Here is a 16,863-nt window from a genome sequence, read left to right as displayed (position 1 = left end):
TAGCAGCCCCTGGTGGGTCGGGACAGGTAAACACAAAGGCCGCTCCCTGGGAGTCATCTGTTGGAAAAGGGAAGGAGACAGCCCCGGGGCAGCAATAATATTTTGGGAGGTGGACGGGATAGGGGCAGGGGCAGGGTTAGAGGTGAGAGAGGGCTCTCTGTGATGCCGGGCGCAAGCTCTATGGTGGATTTGGCAGCCATGGCATCAGGAGGTGGACTCTCTTCTGTAGGGCCCTCTCCCGGGAAGGAGGTCAAATGCTCCTCACCAACGGGGGGTGCCCCTGGTGGCTCAGGTCCTGGCCGCGTGGCACTGGCCGTCGCCTCAACAGGCTCGGTGGCTCTCAGCGGGGTGCCATCTGCAGCCAGGTTGATGGAGGAGTCCAGGGGCTCCTTGAAGGTGGGAGCGGAAGCAACGGTTGGGGGGAGGGAACATGGGGAAAGGGGGGGCTGTTAAATCGCCCAGATCGAGGCCCGCTGGCATAGGGTTGTCCTCCCCCGGGTAACCGGGGTCAGACCCAGGGCCTTGATCTCTTCATATATGGAAGGGAAATCCTTTTCCGCCACCCCGGGATGCTCCCCACTCACACCTGACGCGACGGTTTCCTCGGGGCACACTGAAGTTTCAGACGGTGCCTCAGGGGCCTCAGAGGGGAGGGACTCCCGTGGAGGGGAGATGCCGCCTTCCAGTGCTGCCACATCTTCCCCAGCCGGCTCTGGTGGATGGAACACACCCGTGGGTAAAGCGGAAGGCTCAGCATCGGTGCCCCCCTTCCCGGTCTTCCGGGGGGCCTCCGCGTCAGATGGGAGGAGCGGAGCTCGAGCCTTCCGCTTGCCCTGCTTCCCGTGGACTAGGGCCCAGCCCTCCACGGCATCATCCGGGAGCTGGCTAGCAGGGGTTGTATCAGGGGGCAGAGGCGGTGGCTCAGGGACTCGAGGGGGTAATGGTGGGGCAGCACAAGGGAGGAAGATTCCCCTTGGGGCAGGCCCTCTCCCATGCCTGGCGGTGTCCCTGCCGCACCCTTCTCCACAGGCCCCGCCAGATTGCAAGCAGCGGGGGCGGGGCTCTCCCACTCTTCTGGGCATAGTTGGGGAGGTGCCCCTTGGGCTCGACCAGGAGTAATGGTGGACTGGGAAGGAGGAGGGGTGATTTCGGGCACCAGGCAGCCAGGGGCACCGGCGATGACAGGGCCGGTGCCCTGTCGGGGCTCAGGGGTCCCGGATGCCCCTCCTTGACTCCCCTCCAGTCCCTCTGGACGTGCCCCATCGCCCGGCAGAGGTAGCACCGGGCCTCTCCAGTGGAATAATGCACCCGTTAATGGGCCCCCTGGTAGGGGACTAGGAAGGACCCCTCCAGCACCTCTCCGTCACGCGCCGTCGGCGGCAGTTGAAGCTGCACTTGCCGGCGGAACGAGAGGACATGACGGAGGGCGGGGTCTTTGCAGCCCAACGGGAGAGGGCTGATGACAGAGATGGGCTTCCCCAAGGTAGAGAGGGCGGGTAACAAGGCAGCATTGGGGAGAAAGGGAGGGACGGAGGTCAGGACCAGGCGGATGCCCAGGTTCTCTAGAGGCTCTAAGGGGACAAACATGCTCCCTACTGCCAGGCCCTTCTCCACCGCCTCCTGGGCGGCGGCCTCCGATGTTAAGAAGAAGACGACCTTGCCATACATTTTGGAGGCCGCCACAATGGCCATGGGCCCCACCACCCTTGCCAACGCCCGCACATAGGTCTCCACGTGGGGCGAGGCAGGCACCAGGAGGCAACGGCTGCCATGCTTCCTGGTCATGGTGGGAAAGGGGCCCCGGCCGCTATAGATGGTAGTGGAGGCAGTGGGCAGGAGAGATGACATAATGGCAGGCGGGTGGGCTGTTGCCACCTGGGCGTACGCCCTGGGGGCCGGGGGAGGGACACCCGCAGAGCTGGTGGAGGGAAAAGCGGGGAGGGATGCCCCAGCCGATGGTGGGGCCTGGGCATTGGGGGCAGCCCCTGCCATGGAGGGCCTGGTCTTTTTAGCGGGGCCCTTCCCCTTCTTTTTCCCCTGGCCCTTCCCACCGGCTGGGGGGGGGCTCCCCCCGAATCTGAGGGGGAGAGAGACATGGCAACAGTGGAGGTCACCCCGGTGCCTGTCGCTGCTGGTGCCCCAGCGGGGGCAATAGCAGATGGTTCAGCAGTGGAGGTAGAAGCTTGGGGGGGGGGGTGACGGAGGGGCAGGCGGGGGAGGGGCAGCTCGAGCTGCTGGAGGGGCCCCACCCGTCTCATCCCCCGCCATCATGAGCAGGGAGGGAAGCAGGGACACCAGAAGGAGGAGGGGAGAGAGGAAGCAGGTCAACCACTCCTCCCCACTAGGCTGCAGGCAGGGGAGGAGGGCACCAAGAGGGGTGGGCTGGATGGGGGGCAATCAGGGGTTAGGGGTCAGTCACCGATACAAGGTGGAATTCTGGCTCCTCTTGGTGCACTAGGGGAGGGGGGGATACAACAACATTCGGGGTGCAGTGAAAAAGGTTGAAACTAAAATGGGGAATTGCACAAGCGCATGGGAGAGGACATGGGCACACGGAGCGAGGTGCTAAGCGGTCTGGAAGTAGAACAGGGAAACCAAGGGGCTAGCTTCAGAGGCTGGGGCGGGGTAAACAAACAAAGGCTACAGGAGTAAATGGGCGGGGCAGGCAAACAAATTGAAGGTAGTAGGCAGGGGCTGGGGCAAAACGGGGGGAGCAAAAGCTGCAAAGGGCAAATGGGGAAGGTTGCAAGGGCAAAGCTGGGGGGTAGACAGTCCGGGGCGGGGCACGTGCACTTGCACAATGTCTGTTTAGGCTGGCTGCTGCTTCTGGCCCAAAGGGTGGAAATAGGGCGTGGCAAGCCAAGCAAGCAGCTGAGTCCAGAGGCAGGAGCTGATGGTATACAGCCAGTGGGGGCAGCAGTGGTGGTAGTAGTGGTGGGGGGTGGGGGGGACACACAGATGGATCGGGGGGCAGCTCCACACCACACCCCCTGTGTCCCTACAAACACAGTCAAGACCCCCACCACAAGAGCACAGCTTGAAAATTACTCAGTCTTAGGGCCCCCTCCACGGTGGTCTGCAGAGTCTCTAGGTGCTCCCCACTGGTAGATGATCCTCTTCTTCTCCTCGGGCTTCATCAGCTCCAGGCAGCGGCCTCTGCAGCAGCAGCAGCTCTAGGAACTCCAGGTGGTGGTCCTGGCAGGCAGAAAGGACCCCTCTTAAATGGTGGTTGTGGTGGTGGAGGTGTCCACAACAGCAGTGGCTGGGGTCCCTCACTCCTCCTCTCTGGGGAGTGGGCTAGCAGCCCCCGCCCCAGGGTTTCAGTTGGAGCAGTAGCAGCATCCGAGAGTGGGGGGTCCAGCAACCAGGTAGCACAGAACGGGGGGTGTCTGGCCCAGCCAAGGAAGCAGCTGGGAGAGCTTAGGGCCTAGCAGCAGGAGTAGCAGCTTCCCACCTCCCTCCAAGCTAGAAGGCTATGGGAGTGAGTGAGTGAGTGAGTGAGAGATTCGCTCCAGGCTAAACAAATCCCTGGGACCAGGTTAAGTGAAATGGAAGCTGCTCCAGGTCAATTAAGACACCTGGGGCCAATTAAGAACTTTCCAGAAGGCAGGGAGAAGGCTAGGTTGATTGGGACACCTGAAGCCAATCAGGGGCTGGCTGAAACTAGTTAAAAGCCTCCCAGTCAGTCAGGTGGGAGTGCATGTCAGGAGCTGTGGGAAGAAGTTGCGCTGTTGGAGAGGCTGAGTAGTACACACCATATCAGACACAAGGAAGGAGGCCTTGAGGTAAGGGTGAAGTGGCGCTTGAGGAAGTGAGGGCTGCTGTGGGGGAAGTAGCCCAGGAAATTGTACAGTCACGTTTCTAAAAGGTCAACTACCATAGTTGATACTATTAGTGTCCCTGGCCTGGAGCCCAGAGTAGAGGCTGGGCCCAGGCTCCCCCCCACCTTTGCCCCCTGATTAATCACTGAAACTGGAAGACAACAGAGACTGTGCAAGGAAGAATAACTTCTCCTCACTTCCCTCGCTGGCTTATGATGAAAATGGCTCAGTAGACTGTGACCCTTAGAGAAAGAAGGGTTACGTGGAGGGTCACAGTGAGACTCTGAGGCTAACGAAATCCGCCAGGAAACGTGGGACCCATGGAGGCAAGGACAGAGCTTTGTCACAATACATTGATAACATTTTTCCTTAACTGCCTGGCTTTACAAGAAATAAAACATTTCAATGTAGTAGCCATTGATAGCACAATAACTTTCATACTGGCTGCCTATAACTGAATGGAGTGTGGGTTGGAGACAGGGGTTCCCCCTTCCATTCTCCTCTACAATCAGAGGTCCCATATAACTGTTGTATTGCTTTCTACAGTCACTCCCTTCTGTAGTCCAAAGCTATTTCTTCAGTGAGACCGGAGTCATCACTGTATGAAGGGTAACATCAAGAGTTCTCTCCATTCCAAGATTCAGGAAGGAAGGCGCCAGAGTGGATCTGGTCTTTGCAGAGCTAGCCTCTTGAGCTCTGGTATGATGCTACTAATCCACCAGACTTGTCCAGAAATTTCTGTATCAAAATTAATTGTTATTAATGGAAAAGTTAAAATGAGGCATTATTCACCACCAAGTTGATCCTTTTAAGAAAAGCTTTTCTTAAAATAAGTGAACTATCAGATGCTAATCTCTTTGGGGCAAGGACTATGTCTACCTCTGTGTTTGTACAGCATGTTAACACAATAGACTACAGATCCTGATCAATGACCATAAGCACTACCATAATATACATATTAAATAACAAACAACTGCATGAATTCTATTCAATGATCTTTGCTTGAAGCGTGTTATAGATGAAAACAGTTGTTGCTATATAATGATTCTGTAAATTGAATTCAATATATATGTATAGTGTTCTTGGAATTCTTGGTCAAGCATGTTTGATTAAATTATTATAATAAATAATATTCTAGACCACTTTCTTATCTGTCAGCAGCAGTAGACTGAAGCACCAATCAGGATAAAGGCCCCATTGACCACTCTTCTTCTTGATGAATTCATCTGTTATCTGTCATTTTTTACTTGGATTGTAAATTCGTCAGAGCTGGGACAGTCATTGTACAAACATAACAAAGTAACACAATGGGCTCCTGATCTCCACTTGGGACCTCTAGGCACTACTGCAATACAAACAATAATAAGAATTTATGCTGGACTCCATACAAACACTTACTAAAACACAGCCGCTACACTGAAAAGCTTACAAATACTTTAACAGTACAGCGTGCTATATTCTCCTCTCACTGAACGAGCATAACTCTTTGACATTCATGCAAACTCTGAACACCCATCATGAATGAATCGGTGGCTCCACTGTAAGCCTGTTTAGATGTGTAACCAATAAGGAGTTGAATGCAATAATTTCACAAATCCCTGGCTTTAACTTGTCCAAAGTGGTAAGTGCATAAATGGGATTATACAAAACCATATACCAAAACCATTCAGCTTTCCTCACTCTGTGGCACCATTAGAAAATATATGGGATCATTGCCCACTTACATTAGCTAATAGCTTTTGATGACACTCAGTTCTTCAAAAAAAATACCCTTTATCCTTTAATTTCATATATGGTTCCATTTTGTTATGCTGTAGGGAGGTTTTCTAGTTTTAAGCAGAGAATACATCCTACACTTCACCAAATCATTGTAATGATGGTACTCAGTAGGTGCATGTAGCATAATAAGTAGAGATGAACTTCAATAGTGTAATACCAACTTCAGATCTTTGTTTATAACACTTCGCAATCATTTGATGACAGACACCACATACAAGAGGCAGTTTGGCCCTAGGGCTAGAGCATTGAGATGCAGAACTTCGATCTAACACTGGCTAGCTGGTGACCTTGGACACTTCATTTCTCTGTGCCTGTGATTTCCCATCTGTAAAACGGGGATAATGACTTTGTACGGCACTTCCTTCCTTTGTACGGCACTTTGAGATCTACTGATGTAAATAGCCAATAAAAGCAATAAATACAAAATAGGAGTTGGAATAGTGATGGCAGCAACATGAACACTAAAGAAAGAACAGGATTCTCATTTTGTTCCCAGAAAGCAAAAACAAGGCACATTCTAGTGGGAGGGGGAAACTGTGTAGAGTCTGGTTTTAAGGTAAATACTGTTTGAAATAACTGCACTGCTGGAATTTTGAAGCAGAAGGAGGAGGATTTGTTATGCCTGCCCGCACTCTTCACTGCTGCCAAATGAAAAAGAGAAAAAAAAAAGGAAAGACAGACTAAGAAAATGTTGGCACACTCTCACTTTGAGGAAGCCTTCCATTACTTTTCTTTTCAGATTCAAGCACTATAGAAGTATGGGCTTGATAACCCCTCCCACAGGTCATTCTACACAAAATGACCTGTGAAAATCAAAGGCATGGTTCTATTGTAAGATCTTCAGCCTTTGAATGTCAAGCACTAGCAGTCAGATGCTTTGTAGGAAGTGTTGTTGTGTGAGGCTAACTCCTATTAAATGAAAGCAAACACCTGCTATTCATATGACTGACACCAAACATTGGATTTCCCAATCCCTCTGCCACCTAAAAGCATAGAATAATCAAAAAATTCTCTTGCAGTATAATAAAATAATGACATAATAGTAAACGGAAATAAATTACATGAAATTTAAACATTTGTGTAGGGGAAAAAATACCAAAGAAACGTACCACAGTAGTATTTAGCTTCAAAAAGGAAAACTACACAAAAATGAGGAGGCTTAAATGGAAATTAAAAGGAACAGTCACAAGAGTGAAATGCCTGCAAGCTGCATGGAATCTTTTTAAAAACACCACAATAGAGGCTCAAACTAATAGGACCAAAAAAATGCTACCGGGGTAAATAGTTAAAAGGTAAAAGAGGCAGTTAGAGACAAAATTGGAAGTCAAATCCTTCCAAGGAAAAAAGAAAGGAACAAACTCTGGCAAGTCAGGTGTAAAACTATAATTAGGCAGGCAAAAAAAGAATCTGAAAAGCAACTAGCAAAAGACAGAAAAACAGACAATCAGTGGGACCACTAGAAGATTGGGGTGCTAAAGGAGCTTCCAAGGAAGACACAGCTTTTGTGGAGAAGCTAAATGAAATCTTTGCATTGGTCTTCACAGCAGCAGGTGTGAGGGAGAGTCCCGCATCTATGCTATTCCTTTTTAGGTGACAAATCTGAGGAACTGTCCCAGATTGAGGTATCAATAGAGGTGGTTTTGGAACAGACTAATAAATTAAACAGTAATAAGTAACCAGGACCAGATAGTATTCACAGAAGAGTTCTGAAGGTATTCAATTATGAAATTGCAGAACTACTAACTGTGGTATGTAACCTATTGCTTAAATGAGCTTCAGTGTCAGATGACTGGTGGATAGCTAATGTAACTCCAATATTTAAAAAAGGCTCCAGAAAAAATTCTGGACCAGTCAGATTGCTCGAAACTATATTAAAGAACAGAATTATCAGACACATAGATGAACATGATATGTTGGGGAAGAGTCAACACAACTTCTGTAAAGGGAAATCATGCCTTACCAATCTATTATAATTCTTTGAGGAAGTCAACAAGCATGTAGGGTGATCCAGTGGATATACATTGCACTTGGATTTTCAAAAAGCCTTTGACAAGGTCCCTTACCAAAGGCTCTTAAGCAAAGTAAGCAGTCATGGAATAAGAGGGAAAGTACTCTCATAGATCAAAAACTGATTACCAGATAGGGAACAAAAGGTCAGTTTTCACAGTGGAGTTAAATAGCAGGGTACCCCAACAATCTGTGCTGGGATCAGTGCCATTTAATATATTAATAAATGATCTGGAAAAGGGGGTACACATTAAGTTGGCAAAGTTTGCAAATGATACAAGATTACTCCAGATAGTTAAATCCAAACTGAGTGAGAAGAATTACAAAGGGATCTCACTAAACTGAGTGACTGGTCAACAAAAATGGCAGATGAAATTCAGTGTTGACAAATGCAAAATAATGCATGCTGGAAAACATAATCCCAACTATACATACAGAGTGAGTCTAAATTAGCTGTTGCCACTCAAGAAAGATGTTGGAGTCTCTGTGGATAGTTGTCTGAAAACATCTACTTAATGTGCAGCGGCCGTCAGAACAGATAACAAAATTTAACTAACCTTTAGGAAAGGGATGGATAAAACAGAACATATCATAATGCCACTATATAATCCATGGTACACCCACACCTTGAATACTGCATGCAGTTCTGGTTGCCTCATCTCAAAAAAGATATTAGAATTGGAAAGAGCACAGAAAAGGGCAACAAAAATGATTAATGATGTGGAACAGCTTCCATATAAGGAGAGATTTAAAAGCCTTGACTGTTCATCTTAGAATAGAGATGACAAAGGAGGGATATGATAGAGATGTATAAAATCATGAAATGGTATGGAGAAGGTGAATAGGGAAGTGTTATTTAGCCTTCACATAACACAAGAACCAAGAGTCACCCAATTATTAGGCAGCAGGTTTAAAAAACAAACAAAAGGAAGTACATCTTCACAAAAAACAGCATCAACCTGTGGAACTCGTGGCCAGGTGATGTTGTGAAGGCCAAAAGTATAAGTGAGTTCAAAAAAGAATTAGAAGTTCATGGATGATAGGTCCATCAATGGCTATTAGTCAAGATGGGTAGGGATGCAAATCCATGCTCTGGGTGTCCCTAAATCTCTGACTGTCAGAAGCTGGGACTGAAAGACAGGGCATGGAGCACTCAATACAATTGCCATGTTCTATTCACTCCCTCTGAAGCATCTGGTACAACCCACTGTCAGAAGACAGAATACTGGGCTAGATCGACCATTGGTCTCACCCTGTATGACTGTTCTTAAGTTACAAATAAAGACTGCAGCAATATCCTAAACTTACCATCTTTCTCTTAGTGCAGTAGATATAGTCCACTCCTCTTGGTTCAGTGGTGATTTTACACAGCATAGCTACGCAGAGAGGTGCAATGACTGCAGTTGTATTGCTTTGTCTTTGTCATTTTTATTATTTTGTGTGCTTTGATCCAAAAAATCATAACTGGTCTAAAATTAATTTGTTAATTCAACATCACAAAACCAGAGGTTAACTGGAGCACTCTAGTTATCAGTACCTAGGGTAGCCCCTTTGGAAGCTGGCAGCAGGATATCATTAGTAAAAGCATCTTGCCTATGAAGTGACAGTCTTCAGAACAAGTTGTTGGGCTGGTCCTGAATGTTGATAAAGTATTTGTAGGATGTGAGTGGACGGGGCAGTGGCAAAATGATGCAGATGGTTTATTTCACAACATATTATAAGTAGCATGCAGAAGCATTTAATATTTGTTTTACATGTCATGACAGTGGACATCAAACAAACCTTTGCCTCTTAGCTATCCCAGAAGTATGGAGGGAGAAACTCTGGACTGGACTACTGGTGCTCTGCCAAAAAAAACCCTTCCATAATAGACATGTGTCAGGGCACAACAACATTAAGGGTTAGTGAGCTAGTAGATAGGTGGCTGGGAGTTTGGTCTGAATATCCCATAGCCATCTAAGAGAGAGGAAGGTCAAGGAAGATCCTGAATTAAGTATTGTCAAACCTCAGAAATGTTCCGAGTTTGGTTCAGTTCCTTAGATAGGGAAGAGTTCCGGGGATTCTTTTTTCAAAGCAAAGTCTTCATCCCTAATTATAATACATGAATTATTTTATAGATCCAAAGTCCCCCAAGGGTGTTTCTCAAAGCCATATAATGTTTCCATGCACTTCTCGGGTTTACTACAGCTGAGAGATGTGTAAAATCACAAGTATCCAGAAACTCTTTTGCGAATACATATGTGCAGATGCCAAAGAGTGTAAATGAGATCTGCTAAAGTTACCATTAACTTATGATCAATATTTTCCCTCCATATTCACCATTTCTTAATGTGATCCTTGGTGTTTGTGATCATTATTTCTATACTTTTGAATAAATAAGACCTGTTTTGATAGTTCTTCTCACATGAACATGGAGGATGCGTGCAAGAGGAGAGCCACCCCTACTTTGGAGAACTGAAACATACTAGTAGATTATTAATCAGAAGTCTCTCAAACAAGAAGTAAAAGCAAATTGTGGAGATCTGTAGTATATATATTTAGGGCCATATAATACCACTATACTCAACTTTGAAGATTTAAGTAGAAAAATTTTGTAATCAAATGGATACTTACCCTTAATCCAAATGAATTATATTTTGAATAAGTGATTTAGAACTTATTTCTCTCAGTCAGCAAAGTGTGTAGCGGTGGAGCTAAAATTTTCTCTTACAATAGGTAGACAGATTTTGTCTTAGTTATATTGTAGCAGTTCAAAATACAATGAAACACACACGATAGCTATATATCTATATCTATCTATATGCACACACACACACACACACACACACACACACACACACACACACACACACACACAGAGTCCCTTGCCTTCCCTAATGTTAAGAAAGGGAGGTTTTCCAGAAAACATAAGAATAAAATTAAATCCTAATCCTTATTAAATGCATTGTTTTAGTAAAATTTGGTATTTTGACAAAAACAGGTATTTTAAGATGATATTTTAAGTATTGATCTTGGATAACTTCTGTTTGAATTGGTCACTCATTCAACCAAGTCCCCATTGTTGACCATTCTTTTACTCCTGTTCCCCAGTGATGTGGTCACACAGTGACAGTGAACTCCTGACCATAAGAACAGAATCAATCATTTGGTGGCTGTGTTTGTGATTTGTTTTCACAGCATGGAGCTTATTTCACACTACCTCTCATATTCAGGTTTAAAATGTAGTTTTCCTCCCCCTGGACGGGAGTAACATTAGTGTGACACTGGCTTCAATAAGCAACTTTTTATTGTGTCTAATCATGTGCAAATGTGTTAAAATTGGTAGTTTTTTGCAAACAGTTATGGAACATATTACAGTAAGGCATTCGTTCATGGCGTGACAATGATTGGCCCCTGGCCACTTAAATGTTTTATTTAATAATGTGGGAATTTCAGTGTGTTTTCCTTTCATTATTTTTAACTTGAAAACAGAAACAGAAAGCCCCTTCTTTAAAGTTAAAACTTTACCGCCTAGCGTCTGTCAAAAGCAATATAAGCATCTGGATTTTAAAAAGGGAGCTTTTACAGGATGTTAATTTAATATATTGGCATATTTCATGCATACTTTTTATATTTTGTATGCTTGAAGCTATCTCTACAGTGACCACCCAGGAATAATATACTTCTTTTCAAGGAGCAAAAGATGTTGTCCATATAATGTAGTAAATTTAATGTGTTTGCCAATCTTACAAACTCAGTACAGTATTCAGCATTTCAGCTGCTCTCTGCAATAAGTAAGGTAGAAAGAAAAAAAAGGCCTAACATGACAAACAGTGTATGTTTTGGTCTCCCATGAACTACACTTCCAAAACAATCCCATTTTCAATAAGGAACACAGCACTCAAATAAGTTTTCAATCTTCAATTACACACATCTCTACATGGCAAATCTTCAAGCCAACACTTTTTAATCTAAGACATGTCTGTAGTTAGAGGCATCACATTGTCATATGGTAATTAGGAATCAATGGAATTGTCCCTATTCTGACCCTGAACAAGGAACTTTATTAGAATAAGGAAAACAAAACTCTCTCTAATTCACTGTACAACTTCTGCTGAGACCTTCCCTGTCTGGCTTTATGCTAGAGTTGTAAAGAAACAGGCTACATTTTCATGTTATCTTTGTGAACACTAATTGTTGGCTTATGTACAAACATAAGAGTTTGGGAAATTTGAGAAGGATTTTTTTCAAAATATAATTACTCCAATATGAAAGAATAGTTTTTTGTACTAATATTTTTCAAATGTATTTCCATACAACAAACTAACTATCAGCTTGAGAGCAAAAGGAAAAACTTATATTTTATTTCCATCTGGACTATTTAATTTAGATATACCAATTTTTTAAGATTTGGATCTGTGGTGGCCAGTCTGCAAAAACTCTGAGGACATCCTTGAGTCAACTACTTTGGAAGATTACATCGTACATCACCATTCTCATATTGATTGTCCCACAGAAGACATGGGGCATCTGAAGATGACAACAGAGAATAAATTTCCAGTGTATTACTTTATGTTTTTAATCCCTACTGCACCATTTTAAATTTACGATGAGTTTGAATGATGAAAATCACATGTGGCACTTTGAAAATGTAACAGGGCAGGAGGAAACAAGATTACTTGTTCATGCTCTGAAAGTCCCTTTGACATTCCTTTAATAAACTACACTAAGCCTTGGTTGTAAACTGAACCAGAAATTGAAGCACAAAATGGCCAACAGAGCCAAGGTTAAAAGACAAAATTAATGGCAAAAAGAAAGTGTTGTTTAGTAATCAGAGACAGGAGTAAGAGTCAGGACTCCTGGGTTGCTCTGTCACTGGCTCAGGTGTGACTGTGGGTTAGCCAGTCTCCATGGATCCATCACAGTATGATGGCCTTATTTGTGTCTGGCATTCTACTTTATCTTCTATGTCACCTATGTCTTACTACAATTATCATAATTATTCTCTCCAGAAAGGGTTTTTTCCGATATCTAAATTCCACACAGGGAGGAGGGGACAAAGGGCATTAAGAGGAAAGACAAATCTATTAGTCTGTGTATTTTACAGGGGTACCAGATACTGGATATGCCACCTTCCTCACAAGATTGTTGTGAGGTTTAATTAATTCACTTTGTAGAGTGCTTTGAGATCCTCAGATGAAAAGCACTAAGTATTACCGTTATTTACTGACAGATTTTGAGAAGTGTTTCCTGGACATGAGACAAATTATGTTGGGGGGTTTCTGTTAGTTTGTTTTTAAGAGTTTAAATCCAGCTTGGACTCAGGCATTAGAATTTGCCTCTGGTTTGGAATTCACAGTTGAATTACTTATGCCTGCTGAAAATGAAGTGTGTAGCCTGTGATCACATTTTAAACTGCCTAATGAATAAAGTGGTCCATTTCCCAGAGGGAGGACCGTTCATTACTTGTGCGAGAGTGACTATCCAACCTCTTGCTGCATGCTACAATAGCCATTAATATTTTCTGCTGAATCAGACATTCAGAGAAGACAAACTGTAATTATTTTACTTTCTTGTGATTCCTTTTAATCCATTAGTAGTTTGGATAAAATGGAGGGAATACACACCACACAATTCACCTTTTTAAAAAGTTAACGAAGATACAAAAAGTCACTTATGTAGGTTTGTTTTAAATAAACAAAAAATAAATATTGGCAGTGATATTATAAAGCAGGGACATCTAAACTTTCTCTAACTGAAGACTGCATTAACAAGTTTCCAGGAGCCTGACAGCTGCATTTAATTTTCATAAAATGGACCAGATTGCTTCAGCTGCTCTCTAATCTGAAGGTGAGGCACACAAAGAGTATCCCTGTGTGTGACGTTTCATCTTGATCCAACTATTATGGTTAATTCAGGGTGGAGCGATTCACATACTATGTCCTAAAGTTTCATCTATTACACTTATGTAAAGCCGTATCTCTTTCTCTTCCAACCCCACTGGATAGTGGAGTGATTTACCCAGTATCTAAAAGAGATTGGGACATGAATGAGGGCTACTTGCTTGAGAATGAACCCAGGCTAGACTGAGATAATATTTATTGGCTGGGGGATATTGTATTTATGTATCAGCAGATTGTCCTACCTTTTTCTATAGCTGGGGAAAAAAACCAAACATTCTCCCTAAATATTAATAGAATTGTTGGATATCAATTTCAGAAGTACAGATACCTTAGATTGCATAACAGAGCTAAAGTTTGGACCAGAAGAATTATGGTCTATAATCTTTGAAGACTTTTTTTTTTAAAAAAAACCCACAAGTCCACAAAATATTATTTATGGTTCTATTACTGCTACCAGTTGCTGATGATGTCACACTTGGCTTTTTACATCTTTTCTGTTACCCCAATTTCAACTCCAAGAAACTCTACCCTACAGTGAAAGGCAGGAAGATGTGAAAAAGCATGTGCTGTGACTTATCACGCCCAAAACATGCTGAGAGCACAGACACTATGTAATGCCTGATAGAGTGCTTTCGCATCAGGATATCAACAGCTCTCTCTTTGTCGGTAGTAGTAAATGAATTGGGAGATTGCTGTTCTACAGTTTCTCAGTCAGAAGGCCTGTCAGCAGCTTTTTGATGGCCATCTGGGGAAAACAACTCTTGGCCCAAAGCAAGATGACGTAACATACAAGGAGCACTGGCAAGGACATGGTGGATTATATTAAAAATCTATCATATTTGTTAGCTAGCTGTGGATGACAGCCTTGGAGTGCACAATAAAATGCTTTTATGCTGCTGTGTAAATCCCTTGAGTTCACCACACTTGTATAGAACTTGAGCTCATCTATTGGCCAGGAATAAAGCAGAAATCAGTCCTATTCCAAGATTACAATGTGTATTTATGTACATTTTTTTAAAAGGTATCAGTTTAACACTGAAGTTTATATACTGTATTCTGCGTTTTTTGACATTCATCTTTGTTTGTTTTCCTAATAAAAGTCTTCTTGATAACAGATCATGAAGATTCTTTTATTAGACAATATCAAGCCAACATTGGAAGTCTGTGTGTAATGTACAATATTCATGGCATTGTGGCACAAAAATAAAAATCCCCCCAGACAACTGACAAATGCTGAAGTTCAAAATTTGCTGCCTCCAACATTTTATAAAGTGAAATATCTTCCTCACAATTGACAAAGTTAGTCAAGTTAATAAATTATAGGAAATGGCAATATTTCAAAATGGAAAAAAGGTGCTCTCTTGAAAAAGTTATTCAGTCACACATCTTTTGCTAACCGTATTATATCTTTTCAACCCACAAAGACATAAAGGGTTAGATTCTGTTCTTATTTATACCATAATAAATGATCCAGAATAATTCCATTTATTTCAGTGTTGTTTCTCCTGATTTACCTCATTGTAACTGAGATCAGTCTGGCACTATATAATTATCTTTTGGCCAAATCCACAGCATGATGACAGAAGCATTATTGAAGAGTGTATGTCCATGAATTGGCCTGAAACAATTGATATGGATAGAGAAAAAGATGACATCTCTTAGCCTGTTTATCTTCCATAATTTAGAAACAGTTTATGGGCATTTTGTCCCAGTGACTTCAGCAGCTATTTTTATAATGCTAATGGCAGTGGACATGAAAGTCCAACAGATTGTTTCACTTAAAATGCTTGGAACTGTAAATCTGCACATATGGGGTTAGATTATGCTCTTCATTACACCAGTGCAAATCTAGAATAGCTCCACTGAATTCAGTGGAGTTACACAGTGGTAAAACTGGTACAAGAGAGGTTGGAATCAATCTTGCATATACTATTACTAGAGCAAATGATTGAGACTTGTAAATTAGGATCCCTGAGTTCTAATTCCATTCTGGACACTAACTTGCCATGTGGTCTTGAGCAAGCCATGAACTCTGAGCTCTACCCCTCAGTAGTTTCTTAGACTTTCATCAGGCAAAACTCCTATTGAGGTTGCAGAGTTTCATGAGGTTATTCAATTAATTAGGAATGGACTAGTGAAAACAGTCTCTATTAATGAATTATGTATCTAGAAACCATACATTACTCAGTATTTTCAAAATGTTACTGTATTGTCTGGTTTTCTGGATAAGTGGAGTCCGACTAAGAACTTCACATGTGAATTAGCTTTTCAGCAGGAGTTTGAAGTACTGGCAAAAATCTGCCAGTTAGAAATAGGCCTTTTTGCTTTGAGACTTATGAAATGATTGCTCTTGAAGTATTGAAATATCGTGCATCTCAGAAATAACTTTTTTCCTCACACATCATATTGGGGAAAATAATAATCACTAATTGCTTTTACATTGCAGGACAAGCACTCAGAAGTCCGAGTCAGGATAGGAGTGCAATTATGTAACATGGACCTTTCCTGAAAGTGCTTACAATTAGGGCCAGATTAAATCAATCCAGAGTACTATGACCATCACAAGATGGGATTCCCAGATTCTTGGCAGTTACAAGGATGGCAGTAGAGGTCCCCTCTGCTTCCTGGAAGGGTGGTAGCAAGGACGCCCCCACCCCACCAGTACTAACCCCATCCCCAGAAGCTAGGGTATGTTTGCTTGAGTGGGCCAGGCTTCCTCCCATTATACACCAAATCTTCTGTTGGGATGGTGTTGGTCAGGTTTCCCAGATCAGTGGGTTCTTGGAGATAACACCCCAGAGAGACCTGCGAGCAGTTCATACCTCTCAGAGCTACATTTCCTTCTGCCTCTACTCAAGCAGACATCACTCCATAGTTTACACTTAGGCCATATTTTCAAGCTTTTCTTTGTAAACAAGCAGGACTGGTAAGTTTGGGGTTTGTTTTTTTTTTTTAAAGTGAAAGTGGAATTTTTGAGGTCATCACATGACTTTAGAGCTGGGGCCACAGTTATAGGCCTTTATTGCTTGTGCCTTAATCTGGTCCTATTTACAATCCAAAACAAACAACATACCAAATCCTTATTACCCACTGCACTGGTAAAAGCAGAATGCACAAAATGGCGGGTAGCTGGATACTATGGGCCAAATAATGCTCTTAGTTAGGCTTATACAATTTGATTTTAAATTGACATGAATGGGTTGTACAGGTGGTAACAAAATTTGGCCCTATTTTTATCCTCACCATTTATAAATAGAGTGATGAAGCATCATAAGTAGAGAAGAGGAAAAATAAAGAATATTTACAAATCTAGTCAATATCAGCTCATTGCCTGGGACATGATATTTTTCACCAACGAAGCTCTGTTAGTTTAC

This window comes from Dermochelys coriacea, chromosome 4 (assembly GCF_009764565.3).
Source record: "Dermochelys coriacea isolate rDerCor1 chromosome 4, rDerCor1.pri.v4, whole genome shotgun sequence".
NCBI classification, from domain to species: domain Eukaryota; kingdom Metazoa; phylum Chordata; order Testudines; family Dermochelyidae; genus Dermochelys; species Dermochelys coriacea.
The sequence above is the reverse complement of the archived record's forward strand: the minus strand, read 5'-3'. Positions refer to the sequence as shown.